The sequence below is a fragment of the Oncorhynchus clarkii genome, unplaced genomic scaffold, assembly GCF_045791955.1.
Source record: "Oncorhynchus clarkii lewisi isolate Uvic-CL-2024 unplaced genomic scaffold, UVic_Ocla_1.0 unplaced_contig_7256_pilon_pilon, whole genome shotgun sequence".
NCBI classification, from domain to species: Eukaryota; Metazoa; Chordata; class Actinopteri; order Salmoniformes; family Salmonidae; genus Oncorhynchus; species Oncorhynchus clarkii.
This window is the reverse complement of record NW_027258201.1, coordinates 43969-60000: the sequence shown is the minus strand read 5'-3', so window position 1 is coordinate 60000 and position 16032 is coordinate 43969. Positions and strand designations below refer to the sequence as shown.

General features: G+C 45.4%; 1 pseudogene; it reads left to right on the top strand.

The window, feature by feature from the left end:
* LOC139395955 (1-acylglycerol-3-phosphate O-acyltransferase PNPLA3-like) overlaps nucleotides 1-15619 on the top strand; it is a 19674-nt pseudogene extending 4055 nt beyond the window's left edge.
* The last annotated feature ends 413 nt before the right edge of the window (nucleotides 15620-16032 follow it).

The window sequence follows — 16032 nt, the reverse complement described above, 5'->3', positions numbered from 1 at the left end:
GACTGGGAGGTATAACCACAAAACAAACTCAGCCCTCTACCTCTTCACCCAGCCCTCTACTTCTACCCCCTTCCCCTAGACCCCAAAGCAACCCCTAACCTCCTTCCCATAGGCCCCAAAACAACCCCTAACCTCCTTCCCATAGGCCCCTAAACAACCCCTAACCTCCTTCCCATAGGCCCCTAAACAACTCCTAACCTCCTTCCCATAGGCCCCAAAACAACCCCTAACCTCCTTCCCATAGGCCCCAAAACAACCCCTAACCTCCTTCCCATAGGCCCCTAAACAACCCCTAACCTCCTTCCCATAGGCCCCTAAACAACTCCTAACCTCCTTCCCATAGGCCCCTAAACAACCCCTAACCTCCTTCCCATAGGCCCCAAAACAACCCCTAACCTCCTTCCCATAGGCCCCTAAACAACCCCTAACCTCCTTCCCATAGGCCCCTAAACAACTCCTAACCTCCTTCCCATAGGCCCCTAAACAACCCCTAACCTCCTTCCCATAGGCCCCAAAACAACCCCTAACCTCCTTCCCGTAGGCCCCTAAACAACCCCTAACCTCCTTCCCATAGGCCCCTAAACAACCCCTAACCTCCTTCCCATAGGCCCCAAAACAACCCCTAACCTCCTTCCCGTAGGCCCCTAAACAACCCCTAACCTCCTTCCCATGGCACAACTTAATGTAGTGATGACTCCACCATATTGCCTCCACCTATCCCCACCTTTCAGATCTGCAGACTAGCAAATGATTAGCCTATCAGAAGGCCAGGTGGAGACATTACTTACAAACAGTAAATGTCAGAGTGCTGTAAACATGATAGTTGATAACAGAAGGGGTGTTTGTGTCTATAACCTCTCCTCAGGCTCTGGACAAGGCCTACCACAGTGGATACAGAGACGGCCTTCACTTCCTACAAACCAGTGGTGGGTCATGATGTCATGTGATCTCAGTATAGATGAGTCTCTTTATGGTGGCAAGAGATGAAGTGCTAGTGACTCCTTATCCAATTGTTTTTTTTTCTCTCTCTCTATTTCTCACTCACTCTCTGTATCTCTCTCTATCCCTGCATAACCCCTCCCCAACCCCACTAGACCTGGTCCTATGTCTGCCACTTCTTAACACACCATCAGAGCCTCACTTCTCACCTCCTCCTGATGGATGGACAGATCTGGAGACAGACCTGGAGGAGGAGGAGGTGGAGGAGGAGGAGAAGGAGGAGGAGGAGGAGAAGGAGGAGGAGGAGCAGATAGAGAGGAGGCAGATGAAGAGATGGGAGCAAAAGGAGGATGATGATGAAGAGGAGGAGGAGGAGAAGGAGGAGGAGCAGATAGAGAGGAGGCAGATGAAGAGATGGGAGAAAAAGGAGGATGATGATGAAGAGGAGGAGGAGGAGGATGAAGAATGGGTGGATGAGGTGAATGTGTGGTCCTCCCAGACAGAGACCAGAGGCAGTCAGAGAAACTGTTATCTTGAAGGGGGAGATCTACCTTGGCATCTGGCAAGCCTGGAGCAGGCCATTTACCTAGCCCTGCCCACCTGGATAAACACAGGTGCCGTGCACACACACTCGCAACACACACTCACACACTCAGCGTCATCAAGCAAATTAAATGCTGAAACCATCAACGCCACCTTTCTTGATCTAACACTTGCACGTGTCTTTTCTTACTCGCTCTGCCACTCGCTTTGCCACCATACATTTTTCCCGTAGGGAATTTTAAAAACACTTAAAATAAGGGCTGTGTTTCGTGGAGGCCACCCTGACGTGACGTTTTGATTACCAGGTAAATCTCTCCTTGACAAGGTGACTTTTATCAATATATTCGGCTCTATTTACTCTCAGATTCAAAAATGTTAGTTAGCATCAAAGTAGACATCATGCTAAACTATAAATACTTGCAAGCTCCTGCAGGTTTCTATCTGACACCTTTAGTACCAGGTATTGATCCTGCAGGTCATCTCTGACACCATTACTACCAGGTATTGATCCTACAGGTCATCTCTGACACCTTTAGTACCAGGTATTGATCCTGCAGGTCTCTATCTGACACCTTTAGTACCAGGTATTGATCCTGCAGGTCATCTCTGATACCATTAGTACCAGGTATTGATCCTGCAGGTCATCTCTGACACCTTTAGTACCAGGTATTGATCCTGCAGGTCATCTCTGACACCTTTAGTACCAGGTATTGATCCTGCAAGTCATCTCTGACACCTTTAGTACCAGGTATTGATCCTGCCGGTCTCTATCTGACACCTTTAGTACCAGGTATTGATCCTGCCGGTCTCTATCTGACACCTTTAGTACCAGGTATTGATCCTGCAGGTCATCTCTGATACCATTACTACCAGGTATTGATCCTACAGGTCATCTCTGACACCTTTAGTACCAGGTATTGATCCTGCAGGTCATCTCTGATACCATTACTACCAGGTATTGATCCTGCAGATCATCTCTGATACCATTACTACCAGGTATTGATCCTGCAGGTCATCTCTGATGCCATTACTACCAGGTATTGATCCTGCCGGTCATCTCTGATACCATTACTACCACGTATTGATCCTGCAGGTCATCTCTGATACCATTACTACCAGGTATTGATCCTGCAGGTCATCTCTGATACCATTACTACCAGGTATTGATCCTGCAGGTCATCTCTGATACCATTACTACCAGGTATTGATCCTGCAGGTCATCTCTGATACCATTACTACCAGGTATTGATCCTGCAGGTCTCTATTTGATACCATTACTACCAGGTATTGATCCTACAGGTCATCTCTGATACCATTACTACCAGGTATTGATCCTACAGGTCATCTCTATCTGATACCATTACTACCAGGTATTGATCCTGCAGGTCATCTCTGATACCATTACTACCAGGTATTGATCCTGCAGGTCTCTAGCTGATACCATTACTACCAGGTATTGATCCTGCAGGTCATCTCTGATATCATTACTACCAGGTATTGATCCTGCAGGTATTGATCCTGCAGGTCATCTCTGATACCATTACTACCAGGTATTGATCCTGCAGGTCATCTCTGATACCATTACTACCAGGTATTGATCCTACAGGTCATCTCTGATACCATTACTACCAGGTATTGATCCTGCAGGTCATCTCTGATACCATTACTACCAGGTATTGATCCTGCATGTCATCTCTGATACCATTACTACCAGGTATTGATCCTGCAGGTCATCTCTGATACCATTACTACCAGGTATTGATCCTACAGGTCATCTCTGATACCATTACTACCAGGTATTGATCCTGCAGGTCTCTAGTTGATACCATTACTACCAGGTATTGATCCTGCAGGTCATCTCTGATACCATTACTACCAGGTATTGATCCTACAGGTCATCTCTGATACCATTATTACCAGGTATTGATCCTGCAGGTCATCTCTGATACCATTACTACCAGGTTTTGATCCTGCAGGTCATCTCTGATACCATTACTACCAGGTATTGATCCTGCAGGTATTGATCCTGCAGGTCATCTCTAATACCATTACTACCAGGTATTGATCCTGCAGGTCATCTCTGATACCATTACTACCAGGTATTGATCCTGCAGGTCATCTCTAATACCTTTAGTACCAGGTATTGATCCTGCAGGTCATCTCTGATACCATTACTACCAGGTATTGATCCTGCAGGTCATCTCTGATACCTTTAGTACCAGGTATTGATCCTGCATGTCATCTCTGATACCTTTAGTACCAGGTATTGATCCTGCAGGTCATCTCTGATACCATTACTACCAGGTATTGACCCTGCAGGTCATCTCTATCTGATACCATTACTACCAGGTATTGATCCTACAGGTCATCTCTGATACCATTACTACCAGGTATTGATCCTGCAGGTCATCTCTATCTGATACCATTACTACCAGGTATTGAACCTGCAGGTCATCTCTGATACCATTACTACCAGGTATTGATCCTGCAGGTCATCTTTAATACCATTAATACCAGGTATTGATCCTGCAGGTCATCTCTGATACCATTATTACCAGGTATTGATCAAGCAGGTCATCTCTGATACCATTACTACCAGGTATTGATCCTGCAGGTCATCTCTGATACCATTACTACCAGGAATTGATCCTGCAGGTCATCTCTGATACCATTACTGCCAGGTATTGATCCTGCAGGTCATCTCTGATACCATTACTACCATGTTATTGATCCTGCAGGTCATCTCTGATACCATTACTACCAGGTATTGATCCTGCAGGTCATCTCTGATACCATTACTACCAGGTATTGATCCTGCAGGTCATCTCTGATACCATTACTACCAGGTATTGATCCTACAGGTAATCTCTGATATCATTACTACCAGGTATTGATCCTGCAGGTCATCTCTGATACCATTACTACCAGGTATTGATCCTGCAGGTTATATCTGATACCATTACTACCAGGTATTGATCCTGCAGGTCATCTCTGATACCATTACTACCAGGTATTGATCCTGCAGGTCATCTCTGATACCATTACTACCAGGTATTGATCCTGCAGGTCATCTCTGATACCATTACTACCAGGTATTGATCCTGCAGGTTATATCTGATACCATTACTACCAGGTATTGATCCTGCAGGTCATCTCTGATACCATTACTACCAAGTATTGATCCTGCAGGTCAACTCTTATACCATTACTACCAGGTATTGATCCTGCAGGTCATCTCTGATACCATTACTACCAGGTATTGATCCTGCAGGTCATCTCTGATACCTTTAGTACCAGGTATTGATCCTGCAGGTCATCTCTGATACCATTACTACCAGGTATTGATCCTGCAGGTCATCTCTGATACCATTACTACCAGGTATTTATCCTACAGGTCATCTCTGATACCATTACTACCAGGTATTGATCCTACAGGTCATCTCTATCTGATACCATTACTACCAGGTATTGATCCTGCAGGTCATCTCTGATACCATTACTACCAGGTATTGATCCTGCAGGTCTCTAGCTGATACCATTACTACCAGGTATTGATCCTGCAGTTCATCTCTGATACCATTACTACCAGGTATTGATCCTGCAGGTCATCTCTGATACCATTATTACCAGGTATTGATCCTGCAGGTCATCTCTGATACCATTACTACCAGGTATTGATCCTGCAGGTCATCTCTGATACCATTACTACCAGGTATTGATCCTGCAGGTCATCTCTGATACCATTACTACTAGGTATTGATCCTACAGGTCATCTCTGATACCATTACTACCAGGTATTGATCCTGCAGGTCATCTCTGATACCATTACTACCAGGTATTGATCCTGCAGGTCATCTCTGATATCATTACTACCAGGTATTGATCCTGCAGTTCTCTATTTGATACCATTACTACCAGGTATTGATCCTACAGGTCATCTCTGATACCATTACTACCAGGTATTGATCCTACAGGTCATATCTATCTGATACCATTACTACCAGGTATTGATCCTGCAGGTCATCTCTGATACCATTACTACCAGGTATTGATCCTGCAGGTCTCTAGCTGATACCATTACTACCAGGTATTGATCCTGCAGGTCATCTCTGATATCATTACTACCAGGTATTGATCCTGCAGGTATTGATCCTGCAGGTCATCTCTGATACCATTACTACCAGGTATTGATCCTGCAGGTCATCTCTGATACCATTACTACCAGGTATTGATCCTGCAGGTCATCTCTGATACCATTACTACCAGGTATTGATCCTGCAGGTCATCTCTGATACCATTACTACCAGGTATTGATCCTGCAGGTCATCTCTGATACCATTACTACCAGGTATTGATCCTACAGGTCATCTCTGATACCATTACTACCAGGTATTGATCCTGCAGGTCTCTAGTTGATACCATTACTACCAGGTATGGATCCTGCAGGTCATCTCTGATACCATTACTACCAGGTATTGATCCTACAGGTCATCTCTGATACCATTATTACCAGGTATTGATCCTGCAGGTCATCTCTGATACCATTACTACCAGGTTTTGATCCTGCAGGTCATCTCTGATACCATTACTACCAGGTATTGATCCTGCAGGTATTGATCCTGCAGGTCATCTCTAATACCATTACTACCAGGTATTGATCCTGCAGGTCATCTCTGATACCATTACTACCAGGTATTGATCCTGCAGGTCATCTCTAATACCTTTAGTACCAGGTATTGATCCTGCAGGTCATCTCTGATACCTTTAGTACCAGGTATTGATCCTGCATGTCATCTCTGATACCTTTAGTACCAGGTATTGATCCTGCATGTCATCTCTGATACCATTACTACCAGGTATTGACCCTGCAGGTCATCTCTATCTGATACCATTACTACCAGGTATTGATCCTACAGGTCATCTCTGATACCATTACTACCAGGTATTGATCCTGCAGGTCATCTCTATCTGATACCATTACTACCAGGTATTGATCCTGCAGGTCATCTCTGATACCATTACTACCAGGTATTGATCCTGCAGGTCATCTTTAATACCATTAATACCAGGTATTGATCCTGCAGGTCATCTCTGATACCATTATTACCAGGTATTGATCAAGCAGGTCATCTCTGATACCATTACTACCAGGTATTGATCCTGCAGGTCATCTCTGATACCATTACTACCAGGAATTGATCCTGCAGGTCATCTCTGATACCATTACTGCCAGGTATTGATCCTGCAGGTCATCTCTGATACCATTACTACCAGGTATTGATCCTGCAGGTCATCTCTGATACCATTACTACCAGGTATTGATCCTACAGGTAATCTCTGATACCATTACTACCAGGTATTGATCCTGCAGGTCATCTCTGATACCATTACTACCAGGTATTGATCCTGCAGGTTATATCTGATACCATTACTACCAGGTATTGATCCTGCAGGTCATCTCTGATACCATTACTACCAGGTATTGATCCTGCAGGTCATCTCTGATACCATTACTACCAGGTATTGATCCTGCAGGTCATCTCTGATACCATTACTACCAGGTATTGATCCTGCAGGTTATATCTGATACCATTACTACCAGGTATTGATCCTGCAGGTCATCTCTGATACCATTACTACCAAGTATTGATCCTGCAGGTCAACTCTTATACCATTACTACCAGGTATTGATCCTGCAGGTCATCTCTGATACCATTACTACCAGGTATTGATCCTGCAGGTCATCTCTGATACCTTTAGTACCAGGTATTGATCCTGCAGGTCATCTCTGATACCATTACTACCAGGTATTGATCCTGCAGGTCATCTCTGATACCATTACTACCAGGTATTTATCCTACAGGTAATCTCTGATACCATTACTACCAGGTATTGATCCTACAGGTCATCTCTATCTGATACCATTACTACCAGGTATTGATCCTGCAGGTCATCTCTGATACCATTACTACCAGGTATTGATCCTGCAGGTCTCTAGCTGATACCATTACTACCAGGTATTGATCCTGCAGTTCATCTCTGATACCATTACTACCAGGTATTGATCCTGCAGGTCATCTCTGATACCATTATTACCAGGTATTGATCCTGCAGGTCATCTCTGATACCATTACTACCAGGTATTGATCCTGCAGGTCATCTCTGATACCATTACTACTAGGTATTGATCCTACAGGTCATCTCTGATACCATTACTACCAGGTATTGATCCTGCAGGTCATCTCTGATACCATTACTACCAGGTATTGATCCTGCAGGTCATCTCTGATACCATTACTACCAGGTATTGATCCTGCAGGTCATCTCTGATACCATTACTACCAGGTATTGATCCTGCAGGTCATCTCTGATATCATTACTACCAGGTATTGATCCTGCAGTTCTCTAGCTGATACCATTACTACCAGGTATTGATCCTGCAGGTCATCTCTGACACCATTACTACCAGGTATTGATCCTGCAGGTCTCTAGCTGACACCTTTACTGCCAGGTGTTGTGTCAATTTAAAACTTGCATAAGACAGTCCACAGGATATGCCTCGATTCAGCAGTCTCTTCCAGGCCATCATGGCATCTTTTTTTCTTGATGATAGCTACATTAGCAGCTATTCAGCATTACTTTTATACAGATAAAAGTCACCTTGTCCTAGAGAGATATACATGGTTATCAACATGTCACGCCAAGGTAAGCCTACACGAATCATAGCCCGTATATGTTTCTAAAATCCCCTTTGGGGAAACATGAATGGTGGGAAAACGATTGCAACCACTTCCTTTTTTTACGGCTAGGTTTTATGGGTATTATGACTCATACTCTGGTACTCTATGGAAGAAACAATGTCCTTACTATGACTGTGATGTGTCTCCCTAAACTACTGTAAGATGAACGCACTAACTGTAAGTCGCTCTGGATAAGAGCCTCTGATAAATGACTAAAATGTAAATGATTCGATTTTTACCTTGAGAACACTTAATAGACTGAGAGTGGCCGGGTATAAGGAAGTGTCATGTTATTACCAGCTGTGATTGGTGTTTCAGCGTTGCTATGCAACATCATGGAGTTGCTGTGGACTCATCCCCTACTCTGTGTGATGTCATACCTGCTCCTCCCCTTCACCGTGCTACTCAGCTTCCTGATTGAAAATACACACAGGTAAGACACATGCACACGCACACACTAGTGCTGAGCGATTAACCAACATCTCTGTTATTCGTTTTTTAAAGGGGCTTGTTTTCATCACATCAGAGGCATTTCTAGGACAGTGAGAAGTCAAAGCCCAGACAGGTCAGGGCTTCGCTCTCTGAATGACACACCTTATAACAACTTCCGGTGTCTAAAGATACATGTCGTCCTGCTTTGTGGCATTTCGCAAAGGCTCTGTGTTCTAATGATCACACTATAAGGCTCTACTGATCACACTATAAGGCTCTGTGTTCTACTGATCACACTATAAGGCTCTACTGATCACATTATAATGCTCTATGTTCTACTGATCACACTATAAGGCTCTATATTCTACTGATCACACTATAAGGCTCTACTGATCACACTATAAGGCTCTGTGTTCTACTGATCACACTATAAGGCTCTATGTTCTACTGATCACACTATGATGCTCTATGTTCTACTGATCACACTATAAGGCTCTATGTTCTACTGATCACACTATAAGGCTCTATGTTCTACTGATCACACTATACTGCTCTATGTTCTACTGATCACATTATAAGGCTCTATGTTATACTGATCACACTATAAGGCTCTATGCTCTACTGATAACACTATAAGGCTCTATGTTCTACTGTTCACACTATAAGGCTCTATGTTCTACTGATCACACTATAAGGCTCTATGTTCTACTGATCACACTATAAGGCTCTACTGATCACACTATAAGGCTCTACTGATCACACGATAAGGCTCTGTGTTCTACTGATCACACAATAAGGCTCTGTGTTCTACTGATCACACTATAAGGCTCTATGTTCTACTGATCACACTATAAGGCTCTATGTTCTACTGATCACACTATAAGGCTCTATGTTCTACTGATCACACTATAAGGCTCTACTGATCACACCATAAGGCTCTACTGATCACACTATAAGGCTCTACTGATCACACTATAAGGCTCTACTGATCACACTATAAGGCTCTATGTTCTACTGATCACACTATAAGGCTATATGCTCTGCGGATCACACTATAAGGCTCTATGCTCTACTGATCACACTATAAGGCTCTATGTTCTACTGATCACACTGATCAGACTTCATTCATTCAGTGAGGAGAGAGAGACTTCAGTGAGGAGAGAGAGAGAGAGAGACTCATTCATTCAGTGAGCAGAGAGAGACTTCAGTGAGGAGAGAGTGAGAGACTCATTCATTCAGTGAGCAGAGAGAGAGAGGCTCATTCATTCAGTGAGCAGAGAGAGAGAGAGGCTCATTCATTCAGTGAGCAGAGAGAGAGAGAGGCTCATTCATTCAGTGAGGAGAGAGAGACTCATTCGTTCAGTGAGGAGAGAGAGACTTCAGTGAGGAGAGAGAGACTTCAGTGAGGAGAGAGAGAGAGACGTCATTCATTCAGTGAGGAGAGAGAGACTTCAGTGAGGAGAGAGACTCGTTGATTCAGTGAGGAGAGAGAGACTTCAGTGAGGAGAGAGACTCGTTGATTCAGTGAGGAGAGAGAGAGAGAGACTCATTAATTCAGTGAGGAGAGAGAGAGACTCATTCATTCAGTGAGGAGAGAGAGACTTCAGTGAGGAGAGAGAGAGAGAGACTCATTCATTCAGTGAGCAGAGAGAGACTTCAGTGAGGAGAGAGTGAGAGACTCATTCATTCAGTGAGCAGAGAGAGAGAGAGACTCATTCATTCAGTGAGGAGAGAGAGACTCATTCGTTCAGTGAGGAGAGAGAGACTTCAGTGAGGAGAGAGAGACTTCAGTGAGGAGAGAGAGAGAGACGTCATTCATTCAGTGAGGAGAGAGAGACTTCAGTGAGGAGAGAGACTCGTTGATTCAGTGAGGAGAGAGAGAGACTCATTCATTCAGTGAGGAGAGAGAGACTTCATTCATTCAGTGAGGAGAGAGAGACTTCAGTGAGGAGAGAGAGAGACTCATTCATTCAGTGAGGAGAGAGAGACTTCATTCATTCAGTGAGGAGGGAGAGACTTCAGTGAGGAGAGAGAGACTTCAGTGAGGAGAGAGAGAGAGACTCATTCATTCAGTGAGCAGAGAGAGACTTCAGTGAGGAGAGAGAGAGAGACTCATTCATTCAGTGAGGAGAGAGAGACTCATTCATTCAGTGAGCAGAGAGAGACTTCAGTGAGGAGAGAGAGACTTCAGTGAGGAGAGAGAGAGAGACTCATTCATTCAGTGAGCAGAGAGAGACTTCAGTGAGGAGAGAGAGAGAGACTCATTCATTCAGTGAGGAGAGAGAGAGACATTAGCGCCTGTGTGTATACCAACATCCTACAGCACATTGTCTTGGTGGGCTAAGTCAGGAATTGTTTTGAAAATAACTGCGCTAAATACTTGTCTGTTTGTGATGTCAAAATTGTGACAAATGAGCAGTGTAAAATACACACATTTAGTAAGTCAGGGAATTAGCAGGACATCGCTTTTTTAAAGCTTTTCTTTTCTTTCTCTCTCTGTGTGTGTGTGTGTGTGTGTGTGTGTGTGTGTGTGTGTGTGTGTGTGTGTGTGTGTGTGTGTGTGTGTGTGTGTGTGTGTGTGTCAGGATGGGAGTTTTAGGGTTCTGGCTGTGGCAGGATCTACGCCAGATCATGTTCTATTTAATGAACATCCTGGACTCCAGCCTCCGCAGAAACCTACAGAACAGGTACAACACAGACAGATACACACACACACTAGAGATTCATATTTTGTGTCTGTGTCAGAGCACTATGTACAGCACATCCTGTATGTATATATCTGGTGTGTGTGTGTGTGCATGAAGTGTGTGTGTTCTCAGGGTACGACCACCTCTCTTCCTGCCCGTGATGACAGAGGTGCAGGCGGAGTACGAGGGTCTGGAAGAGACCCCCCAGGGACAGATGTGTTCCACCCTCCGCCTCCACCTCTCCTCTTTCTCACCACCTCTCTCCTTCCTCTCCTCCCTCACCAGACTCCATCACAATCTTACTCCGCATGGATCTGGAGCGAGAGAAGGAGGGAGAGGAGGAGGCAGAGACGACCCCCACCATACCTCTCTATCCTGGGCTGAAAGAGGGGAGGATGAAGAAAGAGAGACCTTGGTTGACCCCCCCGGCACCCCATCCTAATAAAACAGACCTTGGTTGACCCCTCCGGCACCCCATCCTAATAAAACAGACCTTGGTTGACCCCTCCGGCACCCCATCCTAATAAAACAGACCTTTGTTGACACAACCCTGGCCCCCGATCCTAATAAGACAGACCTTGGTTGACCCCCTCCGGCACCCCATCCTAATAAGACAGACCTTGGTTGACCCCCCTAGCCCCCCATCCTAATAAGACAGACCTTGGTTGACCCCCCTAGCACCCATCCTAATAAAACAGACCTTGGTTGACCCCCTTAGCACCCATCCTAATAAAACAGACCTTGGTTGACCCCGCTAGCCCCCCATCCTAATAAAACAGACCTTGGTTGACCCCCCTAGCCCCTCATCCTAATAAAACAGACCTTGGTTGACCCCCCCTAGCCCCCCATCCTAATAAAACAGACCTTGGTTGACCCCCCCCCTAGCCCCCCATCCTAATAAAACAGACCTTGGTTGACCCCCCTAGCCCCCCATCCTAATAAAACAGACCTTGGTTGACCCCCCCTATCCCCCCATTCTAATAAAACAGACCTTGGTTGACCCCCCCCTAGCCCCCCATCCTAATAAAACAGACATTGGTTGACCCCACTAGCACCCCATGCTAATAAAACAGACCTTGGTTGACCCCCCTAGCACCCATCCTAATATAACAGACCTCGGTTGACCCCCCTAGCACCCATCCTAATAAAACAGACCTTGGTTGACCCCCTTAGCACCCATCCTAATAAAACAGACCTTGGTTGACCCCCCTAACCCCCCATCCTAATAAAACAGACCTTGGTTGACCCCCCTAGCCCCCCATCCTAATAAAACAGACCTTGGTTGACCCCCCTAGCCCCCCATCCTAATAAAACAGACCTTGGTTGACCCCCCTAGCCCCCCATCCTAATAAAACAGACCTTGGTTGACCCCCCTAGCCCCCCATCCTAATAAAACAGACCTTGGTTGACCCCACTAGCACCCCATGCTAATAAAACAGACCTTGGTTGACCCCCCTAGCACCCATCCTAATATAACAGACCTCGGTTGACCCCCCTAGCCCCCCATCCTAATAAAACAGACCTCGGTTGACCCCCCTAGCACCCCATCTTTATAATAGGCTATTCACACTAGACTAAACAGATTCTCTAAAGACTTTGAGAGAATACCCTCGGACAGACCGTTTACTAAAATGTAAAATGCTAACTTCTTACGTCTCGACCTCTACCTACACGCTTAGCCATGAGAATTCAGAAATCAGAATTTAAGCCGACTGAAATAGTTGCCTACTGAATCAAAATATTCAAGGACAAGCATTACGCTTTACCACATGCTTCCTAGTCGAACCAGTTTGAGTATATATTGAGATGTCATGTTGTGATGCTTTGGTGCCGAGGAGAGTTTTCTTTTCCACGTCTGTTCCAAGCACACACTTTATTTAATTTTTTTTCTTGAGGCGTGTCGGAATTCAGTAGCCGACGTGTATTGGCCAACAGCAGGGATTCTTCAATGAACTGTGTCTTGTCGTTCAGACAATTCATTTTCATGAACATTTTTTCACTTGAGAAATACTGCACCAACATCTTAGTTAGACGTAGAACTGTGTGACTAAGATCTTCTCGGCAAAAACGTCAAAATGTATTACCGATTTTTTTTTTTGGGGGGGGGGGGGGGGTTATTTTAGATTAATTGAAACAATTTCGAGGAAGTGCGGCCGCCTTTTTCTCGTTTTTCAAGCAAAGGTATTTGAAGGAAGTATCCACAGACATTCCCTTCGCCTAGCCGAGTTCTGCTAGGAACTAACCAAACCTACTGTATGTGTGCAAACTCTTTGAGCCGATGTCAACCTAGTTGCCTAGGATTTTTGTAGTCGACTCGAAGTGGTCAAGGAGTCCATGGAATCAACTCTTTTGGAGTCGACTCCCAGTGGTCAAGGAGTCCAGGGAATCAACTCTTTTGGAATCGACTCCCAGTTGGTCAAGGAGTCCAGGGAATCAACTCTTTTGGAGTCGACTCCCAGTGGTCAAGGAGTCCAGGGAATCAACTCTTTTGGAGTCGACTCTCCACCACTATTATCAACTGCCCCAGTGAATTGTCAACTTTTTCAGTCACAATTTGCTTTTTTTCATGTAGTTATTTGCATGATATTGATAAAAATGAAGGTAGGCTGAAAAATAATATAGAAGCTAGCTATTGTTTAGGTAATGTTGGTTGACGTCAGCATTCAGCTAACTAATTAGCTAACTTAGCTAGTAAGTTAGCTGTATGTGGAGAGAGGATGCAGACAATTTGTTTAGCCTGCTACCTAGCTCTGTATAATATGAATTACACTGTATAATAACGTTACTGTTATAGTCGTATGAGAGGGCTAAACGTTTATTTTTTTCGATGCTGAAATAACCTGATGAAGCAAATGTTGTTAGCTAGCTAGCTAGCAGCTGAGTGTATAGATGAGAAAAGAAACCATTGATACGTCTGCACATGCTTGTGAATTATTACATTATTCAAGAGTGTAATATGGTTTCGTTGAACTAATACAACAGTGAATACTTAGTTGTGTCCTTGTACTTGGTTCCAGTAGTGGTGCGTGGGGGAAATCACTGGGGAAGCCAAGCCAGTATAAAAGCCATATTACAACCTACTGTATGTTGTGATAATTGTGAGGTTTGCTCTATAACCCCTTTCGTTAATATACCACCGGGATATACAATAAGGCCCGTGACATCAAAAGAGACAACAGTCACACAGCGGCGGAATAAATTCAACCACACGTTTGTTTTATTAAAAAGTGGCAAGTGATTTTGCAAAGATAACTGAACTAAATGACTACCGCCCTGTAGCACTCACTTCTGTCATCATGAAGTGCTTTGAGAGACTAGTCAAGGACCATATCACCTCCACCCTACCTGACACCCTAGACCCATTCCAATTTGCTTACCGCCCCAATAGATCCACAGACGATGCAATCACCATCGCACTGCACACTGCCCCATCCCATCTGGACAAGAGGAATACCTATTGTTCAGATGGACAAGAATGCTGTTCATTGACTATAGCTCAGTAGTCAACACCATAGTATCCTCCAAGCTCATCATTGAGCTGGAGGCCCTGGGTCCTACCCCACCCTGTGCAACTGGGTCCTGGACTTCCTGACAGGCCGCCCCCCAGGTGGTGAAGGTAGGAAACAACATCTCCACCCCGCTGATCCTCAACACTGGGGCCCCACAAGGGTGCGTGCTCAGCCCCCTCCTGTACTCCCTGTTCACCCACGACTGATCCTCAACACTGGGGCCCCACAAGGGTGCGTGCTCAGCCCCCTCCTGTACTCCCTGTTCACCCATCACTATGTTGCCACACACACCTTCAACTCAATCATCAGGTTTGCAGACGACACTACAGTAGTAGGCCTGATTACCAACAATGACGAGACAGCCTACAGGGAGGAGGTGAGTGGTGCCGTATGTGCCCTCCAGGACACCTATAGAACCCAATGTCACAGGGGTGGCAGAGCTCGAGGTGCAGAGCTCGAGGTGGCAGAGCTAGAGGTGGCAGAGCTTGAGGTGGCAGAGCTAGAGGCGGCAGAGCTCGAGGTGGCAGAGCTAGAGGTGGCAGAGCTCGAGGTGGCAGAGCTAGAGGTGGCAGAGCTAGAGGCGGCAGAGCTCGAGGTGGCAGAGCTAGAGGTGGCAGAGCTAGAGGTGGCAGAGCTCGAGGTGGCAGAGCTCGAGGTAGCAGAGCTAGAGGTGGCAGAGCTAGAGGTGGCAGAGCTCGAGGCGGCAGAGCTAGAGGTGGCAGAGCTCGAGGTGGCAGAGCTCGAGGTGGCAGAGCTCGGGGTGGCATAGCTCGAGGTGGCAGAGCTCGAGGTGGCAGAGCTCGAGGTGGCAGAGCTCGAGGTGACAGAGCTCGAGGTGGCAGAGCTAGAGGTGGCAGAGCTAGAGGTGGCAGAGCTAGAGGTGGCAGAGCTAGAGGGATGTTTGTCAGACCATGAGACATCCTGAAGATTGTTCTTCTCACGTAAACGTCTGTAGTGTCCAAATGGTTTGGCCTACAGGTTAGGTTAGGTTGGGTTAGCTTAGGTTAGATTAGGTTAGGTTAGATTAGGTTAGGTTAGGTTAGGTTGGGTTAGGTTAGGTTAGATTAGGTTAGGTTGGGTTAGTTTAGATTAGATTAGCTTAGGTTGGGTTAGGTTGGGTTAGTTTAGATTAGGTTAGGTTGGGTTAGGTTAGGTTAGATTAGGTTAGGTTAGGTTAGGTTT